General features: G+C 40.2%; 1 pseudogene across 1 annotated transcript; it reads right to left on the minus strand.

Annotated features, from left to right (window-relative positions):
• Positions 1-3,778: 3,778 nt before the first annotated feature.
• Positions 3,779-13,543, minus strand: LOC306665692 (mediator of RNA polymerase II transcription subunit 22-like; annotated as a pseudogene). Its single transcript, XR_013766694.1, has 3 exons — positions 13,516-13,543; positions 9,791-11,276; positions 3,779-4,793 (listed from the first exon to the last, which is right to left on the minus strand). The product of XR_013766694.1 is annotated as a mediator of RNA polymerase II transcription subunit 22-like (transcript).
• Between the last annotated feature and the right edge of the window lie 190 nt (positions 13,544-13,733).

Raw genomic sequence — 13,733 nt, forward strand, 5'->3', positions numbered from 1 at the left:
CTGATTTAGATAACTGTATCTGTCCAATTGAATCTGATTAGGGGTCTCCGTGTATTATGTCCTTCATTACTTTTGGGATTGACTCTCCAATACCTGGCTTGTATTTACACTTAGGAAAGATGATTTACATATTAAAATGTAGTATATATTATTTTTTAATATCTATATTTCATACTCATTAATTTATATGCACATAAATTCACATTTAAATACATTATGTAAATATTTAGTTTGGTTGTGTTGTCTATTTATTTAAGTGTCAGGAAGATGAGGTTTGCCCCCCACTTCAGGTTGGTAATTTATTTTACAAATCGACTATCTCGTGGTAAATTGACATTAGCTTCTCCAGGTATGAGAACTTGAGGGACAAGTGTAGACAGATTGGAATTCACTTATGTTGCTTTCACAGCTGAAGTTTCTTTAGATTGTCCCTCAAAGGACAAGATAATCAAAGCAATGCCTCTCTATGTGGCCAGTACATAATTCATTCATTCTACTTGTGAAAGTGTAAGTGTTGACATATTTTTTAATACCAGTAAACTGGAATTGGACATCAGTTTCTGGGCCTGCCATGATTTTAATCTTGCCATAGCCACAAATTTCCCAGCTACACTTTCACTATGTCAGAAGAAGGAGCTTCATTCTTGCCTCAAATTCATGTTTAAGAATCTGGGTTTTCCTCCGAGCTCTGTTGCTTTCCGGTTTGTGGACTTGGGTATGTGATTGGGCCTCACTGAATCTGTTTCATTTCTACAAGTGAGTGGCTTTCACTTCCCGTGATTTTGAAGATTCTGAAAGGCAATGCCCAGTTACCTCTTAGCCCAATACTTTACATGTTTATTCTGATAAATTGTAGCATGGTTTGTTTGTTTGTTCACAGGGCTGGAGATTGAGCCCAGGGACTCTCACATCTTAGGCAGTGCTACATTCCAGCTCTGATACAGTTCTTTTGGGTAATTACTCTGGGTAATTTCATTAAGATCTGACATCAGTTTACTGAAACTTGCTTGGTCCCTGGTCATTGTACACACAAATTCATGTTCTTGTACATTTTGCCAATCGAAGAAAACTTATCTCTCATTCACTTATTGTTATGGTGACAGGATCAAAATGGAGGAAGAGAGGGAGCAAAGATGTGGCAAGAACCACTGGGCAAGTGTAGGGGAGGGAAATCCATCCTTATTTCCTCTGAAAGCTATTCCTTGGCTGAAGTTTGCTTGCATTAGATCAGAATAGTCTCCCTCCCAGGGTTACATCATAACTGTTGTGGGTCCAGACCACTTTGTGTTGGTGGCCCCCTTCCTCCATACTTAAATTATAAAATGTGCAGATTATATTTTATGGCTTTGTTGGTATAAAGATGGATGTAATTTTTAGCCTAAAAAGTTCATTGCTTTCCTTCTAATTTTAAAAGAAATTAAAACATTTTCATGGGCCCAGAAAAGTAAGGTGAACTCCGGGCATGGTATCTGGTGTGCCTTATTGACCCCATCCCACCACAAGCCACATAGATGTCCTGGTTTCCCAACGAGAGAGCAAAGACTCGTGATGATAAATACAGAGAGGAAGTAACATTTTCTGTGCCCTTAGGGCAGACATGGGTTTTAATATTGAATCCTCTGAACAATCCTGGGAGGCAAGTCCTATTAATATGACAAAAGAATAAATAAATAATGAATAATTTAGAACCAAGGAGAGTCAAGGCTTGTAATCAGACTATTTAATTTTTTCTCACCTTGCTCAGAATTCAGTTGAAGGAGATACTAACATTGGTCCTTCAAAACTTCCAGCTATGTGCATTGTTTGAGAACTTTGAGGAATAGAGAGCAGAGGGCTCTATTTTAACTTTGTACTGTAGAGTCTGGCATGTCAGTGAGGACATATCAGTTGGTATCTGATACATACGATGCCTGATTCTAATGTCAAAGGAGTGAAAAATACTGTACGTGAGTTATCTAGAAATAATTTGAGAAGAAATTTAGGTCTTGATACTCATAATATTTAAAGGTATTCTTAGTACTGTATTTAAAAAACAACCAACCTAGATGCCCTTCAGTTGATGAATGGATAAAGAAACTGTGGCATATATATACAATGGAATATTATTCTGCCATGAAGAATGATAAAATTATGGCATTTTCAGGCAAATGGATGAAATTGGAGGATATCATGCTAAGTGAGATAAGCCAATCTCAAAAAACTAAAGGACGAATGATCTTCGCTGATAAGCGGATGAGGACATATAAGGGGGGGTGGGAGGGGTTAGCGTTAGGGTTAGGGTTAGGTTTAGGGTTAGGGATAAGGAGGGTGGTAAGAATGGAAGAAGGAAGGACTGTATAGAGGGAAAAGAGGGGTGGGAGGGGTGGGGGGGAAGGGAAAAAATAACAGAAAGAATCAAACAATATTGCCCTATGTAAATTATTTATGATTTTTAATTTAAATAAATAAATAAATAAATCTGTGTGTATATATACATATATAATATGTTTATATAATGTATACCATGTGTGTATGCACATACATATGAGTATGTGTACACACATATAAATGAATAACTTTTTGCTATAAAATGATCAGAAAGTAATTTCTTTTTAAATAACCTATTATTTTCTCTCTCTCTAAAAAGATGCTGTTTTTTAGAACAGTTTTAAGTTCAGAGCAAAATTGAGTGGCAAGTACCAAGTCTCCATATACCATCCATATCCACACACCTTGCACCCCGTCCTTAGCAGCTGCTCACACCACAGTGGCCCCTTTGTTACAAGAGATGAACCTACATCAAGAAGTCCCCACCACCCAGAGTCCATGGTTCACTTTAGGGTTCACTCTGGCTGTTACACACTTGATGGGTTTGGACAAATGAATTAGTGACATGCATCCACCTTTGTTTTATCATGCAAACTAGTTTCACTGTCCTAAAAACCTCTGTGCTCTGCATAGTCTTCCCTCCTTCCCCACAACCTTTGACAACTGCTGATCTTTTCTTTGTCTCCATGGTTTTGCCTTTTCTAGAATGTCAGATAGTTGGAATCATATGGTATAGTTTGGGATTGCTTTTTTTTTTTTTTGCTTGGTATTACACATTTAAGTTTCCTTCATGACTTCACATGGCTCGGTAGCCCTTTTGAGTTTAGTACTGAATAAACATTTTGTCACAGGAAAGCAGGGAGCTGAAACTCCAAACCTCGGTTCTTGTATTCAGACAAAAGAAAATTTAAAGCCATGCAAGAGAACTTTAGTATAAGTGAAAACAAGGTAAAAGAAAAATAAAAGCAAAGTGAGACTTAAGCAGAGAGCACTGTCAAGAGAGAGGAGTGGGCTCTCTGAGCAGAGACAACAGTACTGTCTCCGAATTTATTACTGCTTGATGTTTACCAGGAGAACTGGGGACCACCTTCTGTACTCATTGCCAGTCAGGTGTTCAACTCCTCCTTCACGCTGGGTTGTGCAGTTTTTCACCTTAGTTGCTTCTCTCTGGAACTGTCATGGTGGCCATCCTATTTAGGGGGGCCTCATCTACAAGTCAATGTTAGGTATTTTTGTGGGAGAGTTACTAGGAATTGAACTCAGGGGCACTTAGCCACTAAGCCACGTCCCCAGTTCTATTTTGTGTTTTATTTAGAGACAGGGTCTCGCTGAGTTGCTTAGCACCTTGCTTTTGCTGAGATAGGCTTCCAACTCACATCCTCCTACCTCAGCCTCCCAAGTCGCTGGGATTACAGGTGTGCACCACCACACCCAGTTTATAAGCAATGTTAATGTGGGCACTGGGGTCAACAGCTGGTCAGAAGTTACTTCAGTGAGCCTGTCTATTAAAGGAATCTTCCTTCCCAGACAAATGAAGACACCTATTGCCATAATTTTTAGCTTCACACCAACCTCAGTGGACCCTGTCAAGAGTTAATCCTTTTCTTTTGATGTATTTTCCCATTAGCTCCTTTGCTTCTATTTATTTTCTACAAATTAACCACCACCACCCCCTTTGCTTTCCTGTCTACTTTGAAAGTATTTTAAAGACAACCCTGAAGTAATTTAAAGAACACTTGTGACCTGGCCATACATTTCACTGCTCATCGTAGCTACTACCTGACAGTTTCACTATCTGGATGTTCACAGTTTATCCATTCACCTATCTTCATTGCTTCTAAGTTTTGGCAATTATGAATAAAATGTGTATGCAGGATATAAGTTTTTAATTTATTTGGGTAAATACCAACGAGTGCAATTGCTCCTTGGTATTTCCAAATGACTGTACCATTTTACATTCCTATTGCAATGAGTTAGACTTCTCACTCCACATCCCTGTCAGCAACTGGGGTTACCAGTGTTTGAATTTTCACCATTCTAATGAGTGTGCAGTTGTATCCTGTGATCATGGTTTTTTTTTTTTTTTTTTTTTTTTGTTTGTTTGTTTTGTTTTATTTTAAGGATTGTGGTGTTTTTATTTAACAGTCTCATTACAAAAGTAGCAAAATGGACATGGAAGCAGGATTTTAGGAAGAAGTCCAGCTGGCTTCCCTGTGAGTGGGTGGCCCTCTCAAGGCCTTCCTACAGTCAGTCTGTGGCATAGACATGTGGGCTAAGGGCAAGAGGCAGTAGGCAGGTCTCTGCACAGGAGCCATGGCCTAAGGTCGTGGCTAATGCTGTCTCTCTGAGCCCCTCCCAATTATTAATTAATTAATTAATTTTTGGTACTGGAAATTGAACCCAGGGGTGCTTTACCATTGAGCTACATCCCCAGCCCTTTTTATGTTTTCTCTTGAGACAGGTCTTGCTAAGTCACTGAGGCCAACCTCAAACTTGGGTTTGTGTCTGTGTCCTCTATTCTGTACCATTGATCTACCTGTCTATTTTGGTGCCAATACCATGCCGTTTTTGTTACTATTGCTTTGTAGTATAGTTGAAGTTCTGGTATTGCGATACCCCCTGTTTCATTCTTCCTGCTAAGGATTGCTTTAGCTATTCTGGGTTTCTTATTCTTCCAGATGAATTTCATGATTGCTTGCTCTATTTCTGTAGGGTACGTCATTGAGATTTTAATTGGAATTGCATTGAATCTGTATAGCACTTTTGGTAGTATGGCCATTTTGACAATATTAATTCTGCCTATCCAAGAACATGGGAGATCTTTCCATCTTCTAAGGTCTTCCTTAATTTCTTTCTTCAGTATTTTGTAGTTTTCATTGTAGAGATCTTTTACCTCTTTGGTTAGATTGATTCCCAAGTATTTTATTTTTTTTGAGGCTATTGCAAATGGAGTTGTTTTCCTCATTTCCCTTTCAGCTGTTTCATCGCTTGCGTATAAAAATGCTGTAGATTTATGCGTGTTGATTTTATAGCCTGCTATTTTGCTGAATTCATTGATGAGGTCTAGAAGTTTTCTGGAGGAGGTTTTTGGATCTTCTAAATATAGAATCATGTCATCCGCAAATAGTGACAGCTTAAGTTCCTCTTTTCCTATTCGTATCCCTTTAATTTCTTTAGTCTGCCTAATTGCTCTGGCTAGAGTTTCGAGGACAATGTTGAATAGAAGTGGTGAAAGAGGACATCCCTGTCTTGTTCCTGTTTTTAAAGGGAATGGTTTCAGTTTTTCTCCATTAAGAATGATGTTGGCCATGGGCTTAGCATAAATAGCCTTTACAATGTTCAGGTATGCTCCTACTATCCCTATTTTTTCTAGTGTTTTCAGCATGAAGGGGTGTTGTATATTGTCAAATGCTTTTTCTGCGTCAATTGAAATAACAATATGATTCTTATCCTTAAGTCTATTGACATGATGGATTACGTTTATTGATTTACGGATGTTAAACCATCCTTGCATTCCAGGAGTGAACCCCACTTGATCATGGTGCACAATTTTCTTAATATGTTTTTGGATACAGTTTGCCAATATTTTGTTAAGGATCTTAGCATCTATATTCATCAAGGATATTGGCCTAAATTTTCTTTCCTTGATGTGTCTTTTCCTGGTTTGGGTATGAGGGTGATATTAGCTTCATAGAATGAGTTTGGTAGGGTACCCTCCTTTTCTATTTCCTGGAATACTTTGAGAAGTATTGGAACGAGTTCTTCTTTGAAGGTCTTGTAGAACTTGGCTGAGAATCCGTCTGGTCCTGGGCTTTTCTTGGATGGTAGATTTTTAATGGCTTCTTCTATTTCATTGCTTGATATTGATCTGTTTAAATCATGTATGTCCTCCTGGTTCAGTTTGGGAGGAGCATATGTCTCTAGAAATTTGTCAATGTCTTCGGTACTTTCTATTTTGTTGGAATACAGATTTTCAAAGTAGCTTCTCATTATGTTCTGTATCTCAGTGGTGTCTGTTGTGATATTTCCTTTTGCATCATGTATTTTAGTAATTTGAGTCTTCTCTCTTCTTCTCTTTGTTAGTGTGGCTAAGGGTTTATCTATTTTGTTTACTTTCTCAAAGAACAAACTTTTTGTTATGTCAATTTTTTGAATAGTTTCTTTTGTTTCAATTTCATTGATTTCAGCTCTGATTTTAATTATTTCCTGTCTTCTACTACTTTTGCTGTTATTCTGTTCTTCTTTTTCTAGGGCTTTGAGCTGTAATGTTAGGTCATTTAATTGCTGACTTTTCATTCTTTTCTGGAATGTGCTCCATGCAATGAATTTTCCTCTTAGTACCGCTTTCATAGTGTCCCAGAGATTTTGATATGTTGTATCATCATTCTCATTGAACTCTAAGAATTTTTTAATCTCCTCCCTGATATTTTTTGTTATCCATGTTTCATTCAATAGCATATTATTTAGTCTCCAAGTGTTGGAGTAATTTCCTTTTTTTACTATGTCATTGATTTCTACTCTCTCAGTCCATTATGATCTGATAGAACACAAGACAGTATCTCTATTTTTTTGCATTTCCTAAGGGCTGCTTTGTGGCATAACATATGGTCTATTTTTGAGAAGGTTCCATGTGCTGCTGAGAAGAAAGTGTATCCCCTTGTTGATGGATGAAATATTCTATATATGTCTATTAAGTCTAGGTTATTGATTGTGTTATTGAGTTCTATGGTTTCTTTGATTGGATTTTGTTTGGAAGATCTATCAAGTGGTGACAGCGGTGCATTAAAGTCGCCCAGAATTATTGTGTTGTGGTCTATGTGATTCTTGAGATTGAGAAGGATTTGTTTGGTGTACAGGGATGCACCATTGTTTGGGGCATATATATTTACTATTGTTATGTCTTCCTGATTTATGGTTCCCTTAAGCAGTATGAAATGTCCTTCTTTATCCCTTCTGACTAACTCTGGCTTGAAGTCCACTTTATCTGATGTAAGGATGGAAACCCCCGCTTTTTTACTGGGTTCATGTGCGTGGTAGGTTTTTTCCCATCCTTTCACCTTTAGTCTGTGGATGTCTTTTTCTATGAGATGAGTCTCTTGCAGGCAGCATATTGTTGGATCTTTCTTTTTAATCCATTCTGCCAGTCTGTGTCTTTTGATTGATGAGTTTAGGCCATTAACATTCAGGGTTATTATTGAGAAATGATTTGTATTCCCAGTCATTTGGCTTATTTTTGGTTTTTAAGTTGGCTTGGATTCTCCTTTGAGTGGTTTTTCTCTAAGGTAGTTCCTCCCTTTGCTGATCTCCATTGTTGTTTTTCATTTCCTCCTCATGGAATATTTTGTTGAGAACATTCTGTAGTGCAGGCTTTCTATTTGTAAATTCTTTTAACTTTTGTTCATCATGGAAGGATTTTATTTCATCTTCAAATCTGAAGGTTAGTTTTGCTGGGTATAGGATTCTTGGTTGGCAACCATGTTCTTTCAGAGCTTGAAATATGTTGGTCCAGGCCCTTCTAGCTTTTAGAGTCTGGGTTGAGAAGTCTGCTGCTATCCGTATTGGTCTCCCCCTGTATGTAATCTGATGCTTTTCTCTCACGGCCTTCAAAATCCTTTCTTTATTTTGAATGTTAGGCATTTTCATAATAATGTGCCTTGGTGTGGATCTGTTGTGATTCTGTGCATTTGGTGTTCTGTAAGCCTCTTGTATTTGATTTTCCATTTCATTCTTCAGGTTTGGGAAATTTTCTGATATTATTTCATTGAATAGGTTGTTCATTCCTTCGGTTTGTATCTCTGTGCCTTCCTCAATCCCAATAATTCTTAAATTTGGTCTTTTCATGATATCCCATAGTTCTTGGAGACTCTGTTCATGATTTCTTACCATCTTCTCTGTTTGGGCGACTTTATTTTCAAGATTAAATATTTTGTCTTCATTGTCTGAGGTTCTGTCTTCCAAGTGGTCTAGTCTGTTGGTGATGCTTTCCATTGAGTTTTTTATTTGGTTTATTGTCTCCTTCATTTCAAGGATTTCTGTTTGTTTTTTTTTTGAGAATCTCCATCTCTTTGTTGAAATGATCTTTTGCTTCCTGCAGGTGCTCTTTCAACTTATTGGTATTATCATTCATTGCCTGCATTTGCTCTCTTATCTCATCCTTTGCTTCGCGAATCATCTTAATCATGTATAATCTGAAGTCCTTTTCTGACATTTCTTCTACCATACTGTCGTTGGATTCTATTAGTATAGAATCTAGATTTGTTTGGATCATTTTTTTCCCTTGTTTTTTCATGTTGTTGTATCTTCCCCTCTAGCAGTGCAGATCTGGGTACTGCAGATTTCCCCCTATAGGCTTATAGTGGCCCTACAGGTTTCCAAAACCCTTTCTTTAAGGGGAGATCAATATTAGCAGTGCCCAAACCAGACACTATGCAATCCTAGACCAAATAGTCCCTATGGGGACAATAACATCATGTAAATAAGGGAGAAAGCGACTCTGAGGGAACAGGTAAACAGAAGGAAAAGAAAGCAAGAAACGTGAAGAAATAAAAACTTAAATATTTTTTTAAAAAGGAGAAAAAAGAAAATCTACTGTATAATAGTCATATTGTAATGAAACCTCCCAGTGTTCAGTAGCCCGATGTATGAGAGGTACCTGACAATGAGCTTCAAGCCTCCAGCAGGCGTCGCAGGATGGGATTTGCCCCACCCAAAGATCGGAGCTACGGCTTCCAGGATTATCCAAGATGGCCTCTCTGGCTTCCAAATGTGTTGTCAAATGGGGAGCTGCAGCTCAGGGGTGGACGTGGTCAGCTGGAGGTCCTGGAGACAGGATGCAGTTGGTCCGGCAGGGGTCCTGGAGGTCGGGTGTGTTTGGTGTGGTTGTGGGATCCAGGAGGCCGGTGATAGGGCACAGTCAGTTGGTCTGGGGGTCCTGGCGGCAGGGAGCAGTCAGTTGATGTGAGGGCCCCAGAGGCAGGGAGTGATCGGTCGGGCTGAGGGATCCTGGAGACGGGACTCAGTCAGTCTGGCCAGGGGTCCTACAGGGCCTGGCTGTTGTCTCAAAATGGCGGCAGCCACGTGTAATCAAACTTGCAGGTACTGTGATAATGAACTTCCAGGCAGCAGCAGGCAGCTGGTTCTCCACTGGCGGTCTGGGGTCAGTCTGCTGGCAGCTGTCGGATGATCGGGAGGTGAACCTGGAGCGTTGGGTGATGGATAGGGGTAAGGCAGGCGATGGACAGGCGAGAGGCAGGCAAATGGCGGATGATAGACGCCTGACAGTGAGCAATCTGCTCTCAAAAAAGGCATCGATATGCTGGCAGCCTGCAGGTCATCACAGCAGACAAATGGGGTAAAGAGCAGGGGATCGATAAGCAGCAAAAACTGCCTCACCAAGAAACAGATATCCTCTGCTTGAATCCGGCGTTGCGGAGCGACATGGAATGCAGCCTCCCTCTAGACTGCCATCTTGGATCTCCCCAACCTCAAACTTGGGATCCTCCTACCTCAGTCTTATGAGTCCCTGGGATTTTAGGTGTGCCCCACTATGCCTAGCTTCCCTCTCAATTTTTAATAACATTCTCAGGTTGTTGTCTGGATATCAGCCATCTTCCCTATCCCATAGTCCAGGTCCTCAAAAGGACAAACATCTTTCCATCTGCCTAGCCAGGAGGGTAGCAGCTAGACATTATGATGGACCACCCTGAAAATGGTTGAAGCAACGTTTCCCAACTGTCCTAGGGGACTGAACCTTGCCTGGCCAGGTTCATAAGAAGGCCATAGTTGGTCTTGGAGTACCCAAGTGACTAAGGCTAAAAGAAGCCAGGTTCTGGTGAACATCTGGAACGGAGCCTTGGACTTTGCTCCTGATAAACTAGGGCTTTAGTATGATGGCAGAACCAGACCTGGATGTGAAATGAAATTAGAAAAACGTTATGTAAGAGTCCAATGCCTGGGGAAGGGGTCAGTTCCCCTCCCCTCTCTTAGCCTTTCCCCAGGAAGCCTAAGTAACCATATGTCCCTACTTTTTGCATTGTCAATAACTGCCCTAAGAGTCTGACTACTCCCTCCTGAAATGTAATGGATGTCTGTGAGAAGAACTGTTTTTATGTGTTCTGTGAGCATGCTTTATGTTAGAGACCCTGCACAAGGCCTTCAGCCACATAGATTATGAACTAAAAAAAAAAAATGGGTCTATGATGACATCAGATAACCTATAAATATTGTGAGAAACTGGATCAGGGCTCAGAGTTTTGGAGTGCTAATCTCCTCTGGGCCTACAGGCATAAAATAAAGCTTGGTTTTTCCTACTTTCCAAGTGCCGTCTTATCGTTTCCTTAACATTAGGAAGGGTGATCCCAGGAGGCTCAGGCGTACTCTGTAGGGCCAGGCCACCAACAGTGAGTGGGTAGGAGCTGCAGCCTGCAGATGGCCAGCACAGGGGTCCAGGGAAGTCAGCAGAGGGGCTAAGAGGCCATCTGCAGAGTCCGTGTCTAGATCCAGCCTCTGGTAAGCTTCACACAGAGGCAGGTCATTAGCTTGCAAAGACTCGAGCTGGGTGGATGCTCCTCCTCTAGCTTGTATAGGCCAATGGAGATGAGCTTGCGTTAGCCATCTTCCTGCAGCTCACAGTTGCTGGTTACTCTGGTCAAAGGTCTCGTTCACTGATGGGGAATTGGTGAGGATCAGGAACTACTTGAGGTCATGTACCAGCTTTAGGGACTCAGTGGCTGAAACCATGTTGGAATCATGCATGTGCATCTTGTAATTGTCCTGTTCACCCTCAGTGGCCAGAGGCACCCAGGTCTCATTGTCAATCATGGTGGTCTGGATGATCTCAATGAGGTTGTCCATGATGGACTTCACCTAGACCTTGAGCTGCTAGTTGTAAGATTGTAGCAATGTCTCCTTGCTCTAGGGCATGGCTCCCTGCTGGGTCCTGGCAGGATTCTGTCTGTGTAGGGGAAGGCCTGGGACCCAGACAGAGCTCAGGACAGAGTTGGGTGTGAGCCAAGCTCAACCACCCTTGCCCAGCAAAACATGCAGACTTCAAGTGAGTGAGGTGAGCCTTTGCTGGCTGGAGCAGCCTATAGCAGCTTCTCTGTGGCAATCCAGCCTCCCCACAGAGCTGATACCTTGTTTTGTGTATTTCCCAGATCACATATGATGTGGAGCATCTTTTAAAATATGCTAATTTTCCATCTGCTTCTTCTTGGGAAGTTATGTATTCAGGTCTTCTCCCTCACCCCCTTTTTTTGGTTCTGGGGATTGAACCCAGGGGTGTTTTACCACTGAGTCACATCCCCAGTTCCATTTGTTTTTGAGACAGGGTCTAAGTTGCTGAGTCTGGCCTTGAACATGGCAATCCTCTTGCTCAGCCTCCAGAGTCACTGAGATTATGCATGAGCATACAGCACTCAGACCTTTTGCCCACTTTTTAATTGGGTTGTTCATCTTCTTAGTGTAGGATTTTTAGAGTGCTTTGTATAACACTCCTTTGTTATATACAAATATTTGCAAATATTTTCTTCCAGTCCGTGGCTTGTCTTCTCATTCTTTTGGCAGCATTTTTCTCAGAGCACAAGTTTTTATTTGAATAAAATCCAGTGTATCAATTATTTATTTCATGGTTTTTGCTGTTGGTGTTATATCTAAAAAATCACACTCAAGGTCATCTGGGTTTTCTATTTACCTTCTAGAAGTTTTCTGGTTTTGTATTTTACTTTTAAGTGTGATCCATTTTGAATTACTTTTTGTGAAGGATATAAGGTCTGTATCTAGATTTATTTTATTTTAATTTTTCATGTGGAATCTAGTAGTTCCAGCACTGTGTTGAAAAGACTTTTCTCCGTTGTATTGCCTCTGCCTCTTTGTAAAATATCAGTGGACTATGCTTATGTGAGTCTATTTCTGATATTTCTAGTCTGAATCAGTTCTCTGACTTTGCTCTTCTCCTTCAATATTGTGTTGGCTATTTAGGGTCTTTTGCATCTCCACATAAATTTTACAGTTTCTTGATATTCACAAAATAAAACTTGCTGGAATTTTGATGGGATTATGTCCTTTTGTAGATCAAGCTAGGAAGTACTGACATCTAGACAATGTTGAGTTTTTCTTTTCATAAACCTGAAAAATTTCTTCATTCTTTAGCTCTTTTTTGATTTTTTTTTCATAAGGATTTTATAGTTCAGAGCTGAGAACGTAGCTCTGTAGCAGAGTGTGTACCTAGTATGCACGAAGACCTGGGTTCATTCCCCAGCACTGCAAGCAAGCAAACAAAAGAGTTATATTGTTGCTGTTGATATTTTAAACAGAAGCATATCTGCTAGATAAATTAAAGTTAAGAAAATAAGAGATTTTATTTGGACTTCATTCTTCCTTCTCTAATCCTCTTTCTTTTTCTGAATTTCTGATCTATATCTTTTGTCTTCTTTCTGAAGAGCTTCTTTTTAACATTTCTTGCAAGGCAGGTTAACTGACAACAAATTTCCTTAAATTGTGTCTGAAATGTCTTGATTTCTCCTTCACTTTTAAAGAATAATTGTACAGGATACAGAATTCAAGGTTGGTGGGCTTTGAATTTTTATTTAAAAATTTTTTACTATTTTATAAATATATATATATATATATTTAGATGTTGATGGACCTTTATTTTATTTATGTGTGGTGCTGAGGATCAAACCCAGTGCCTCACACATGCTAGGCAAGTGCTCTATCACTGAGCCACAACCCCAATTTAAAAGAAAATTTTTTGGTACCGGGGATCGAACCCAGGGGTGCTTAACCATTGAACCTCTTTTTAAATTTAGAGACAGGGTCTTGCTAGTTGCTGAGGGTCTCATTAAGTTGCTGGGGCTGGCCTTGAACTTGTAATCCTCCTGCCTCAGCCTCCCAAGTCACTGGGATTACAGGCGCACACCACTGTGCCCAGCTTGATGGGTTTGTTTTCCTCTTGACTATTTCATTCCACTCCACCTGCTTGCATATTCCTGAAAAGTCAGATGTCATTCTTTGTTCTTCTGCAGGTAGGGTGTTTTTTCCTCTGGTTTCTTTTAAGACTTTTTATTTAATTTTGATCTTCTGCAGTTGAATATGATATGCTTTACTATGCCTTTTGGGTAGTTATCTTGTTTGATGTTCTCTGAGCTTCCGGGATCTGTGGTTTGGTGTCTGGCATTAATCTGGGGAAATACTCCTCTTCCTTCCTACCGTCTCCTAGCCTCTCATTAGTGTACATGTTAATTCATTTCTAGTTGTTCCATAGTTCTTGGTTGTCCCTTCCTTCCTTCCTTCCTTCCTTCCTTCCTTCCTTCCTTCCTTCCTTCCTTCCTTCCTTCCTTCCTTCCTTCCTTCCTTCCTTCCTTCCCTCTCTCCCTCCCTCCCTCCCTCCCTCCTTTCCTTTCTTCCTTCTTTCTTTCTTTCTTTCT

Source organism: Sciurus vulgaris (assembly GCF_902686455.1).
Source record: "Sciurus vulgaris genome assembly, chromosome: 7".
Taxonomy (NCBI): Eukaryota; Metazoa; Chordata; class Mammalia; order Rodentia; family Sciuridae; genus Sciurus; species Sciurus vulgaris.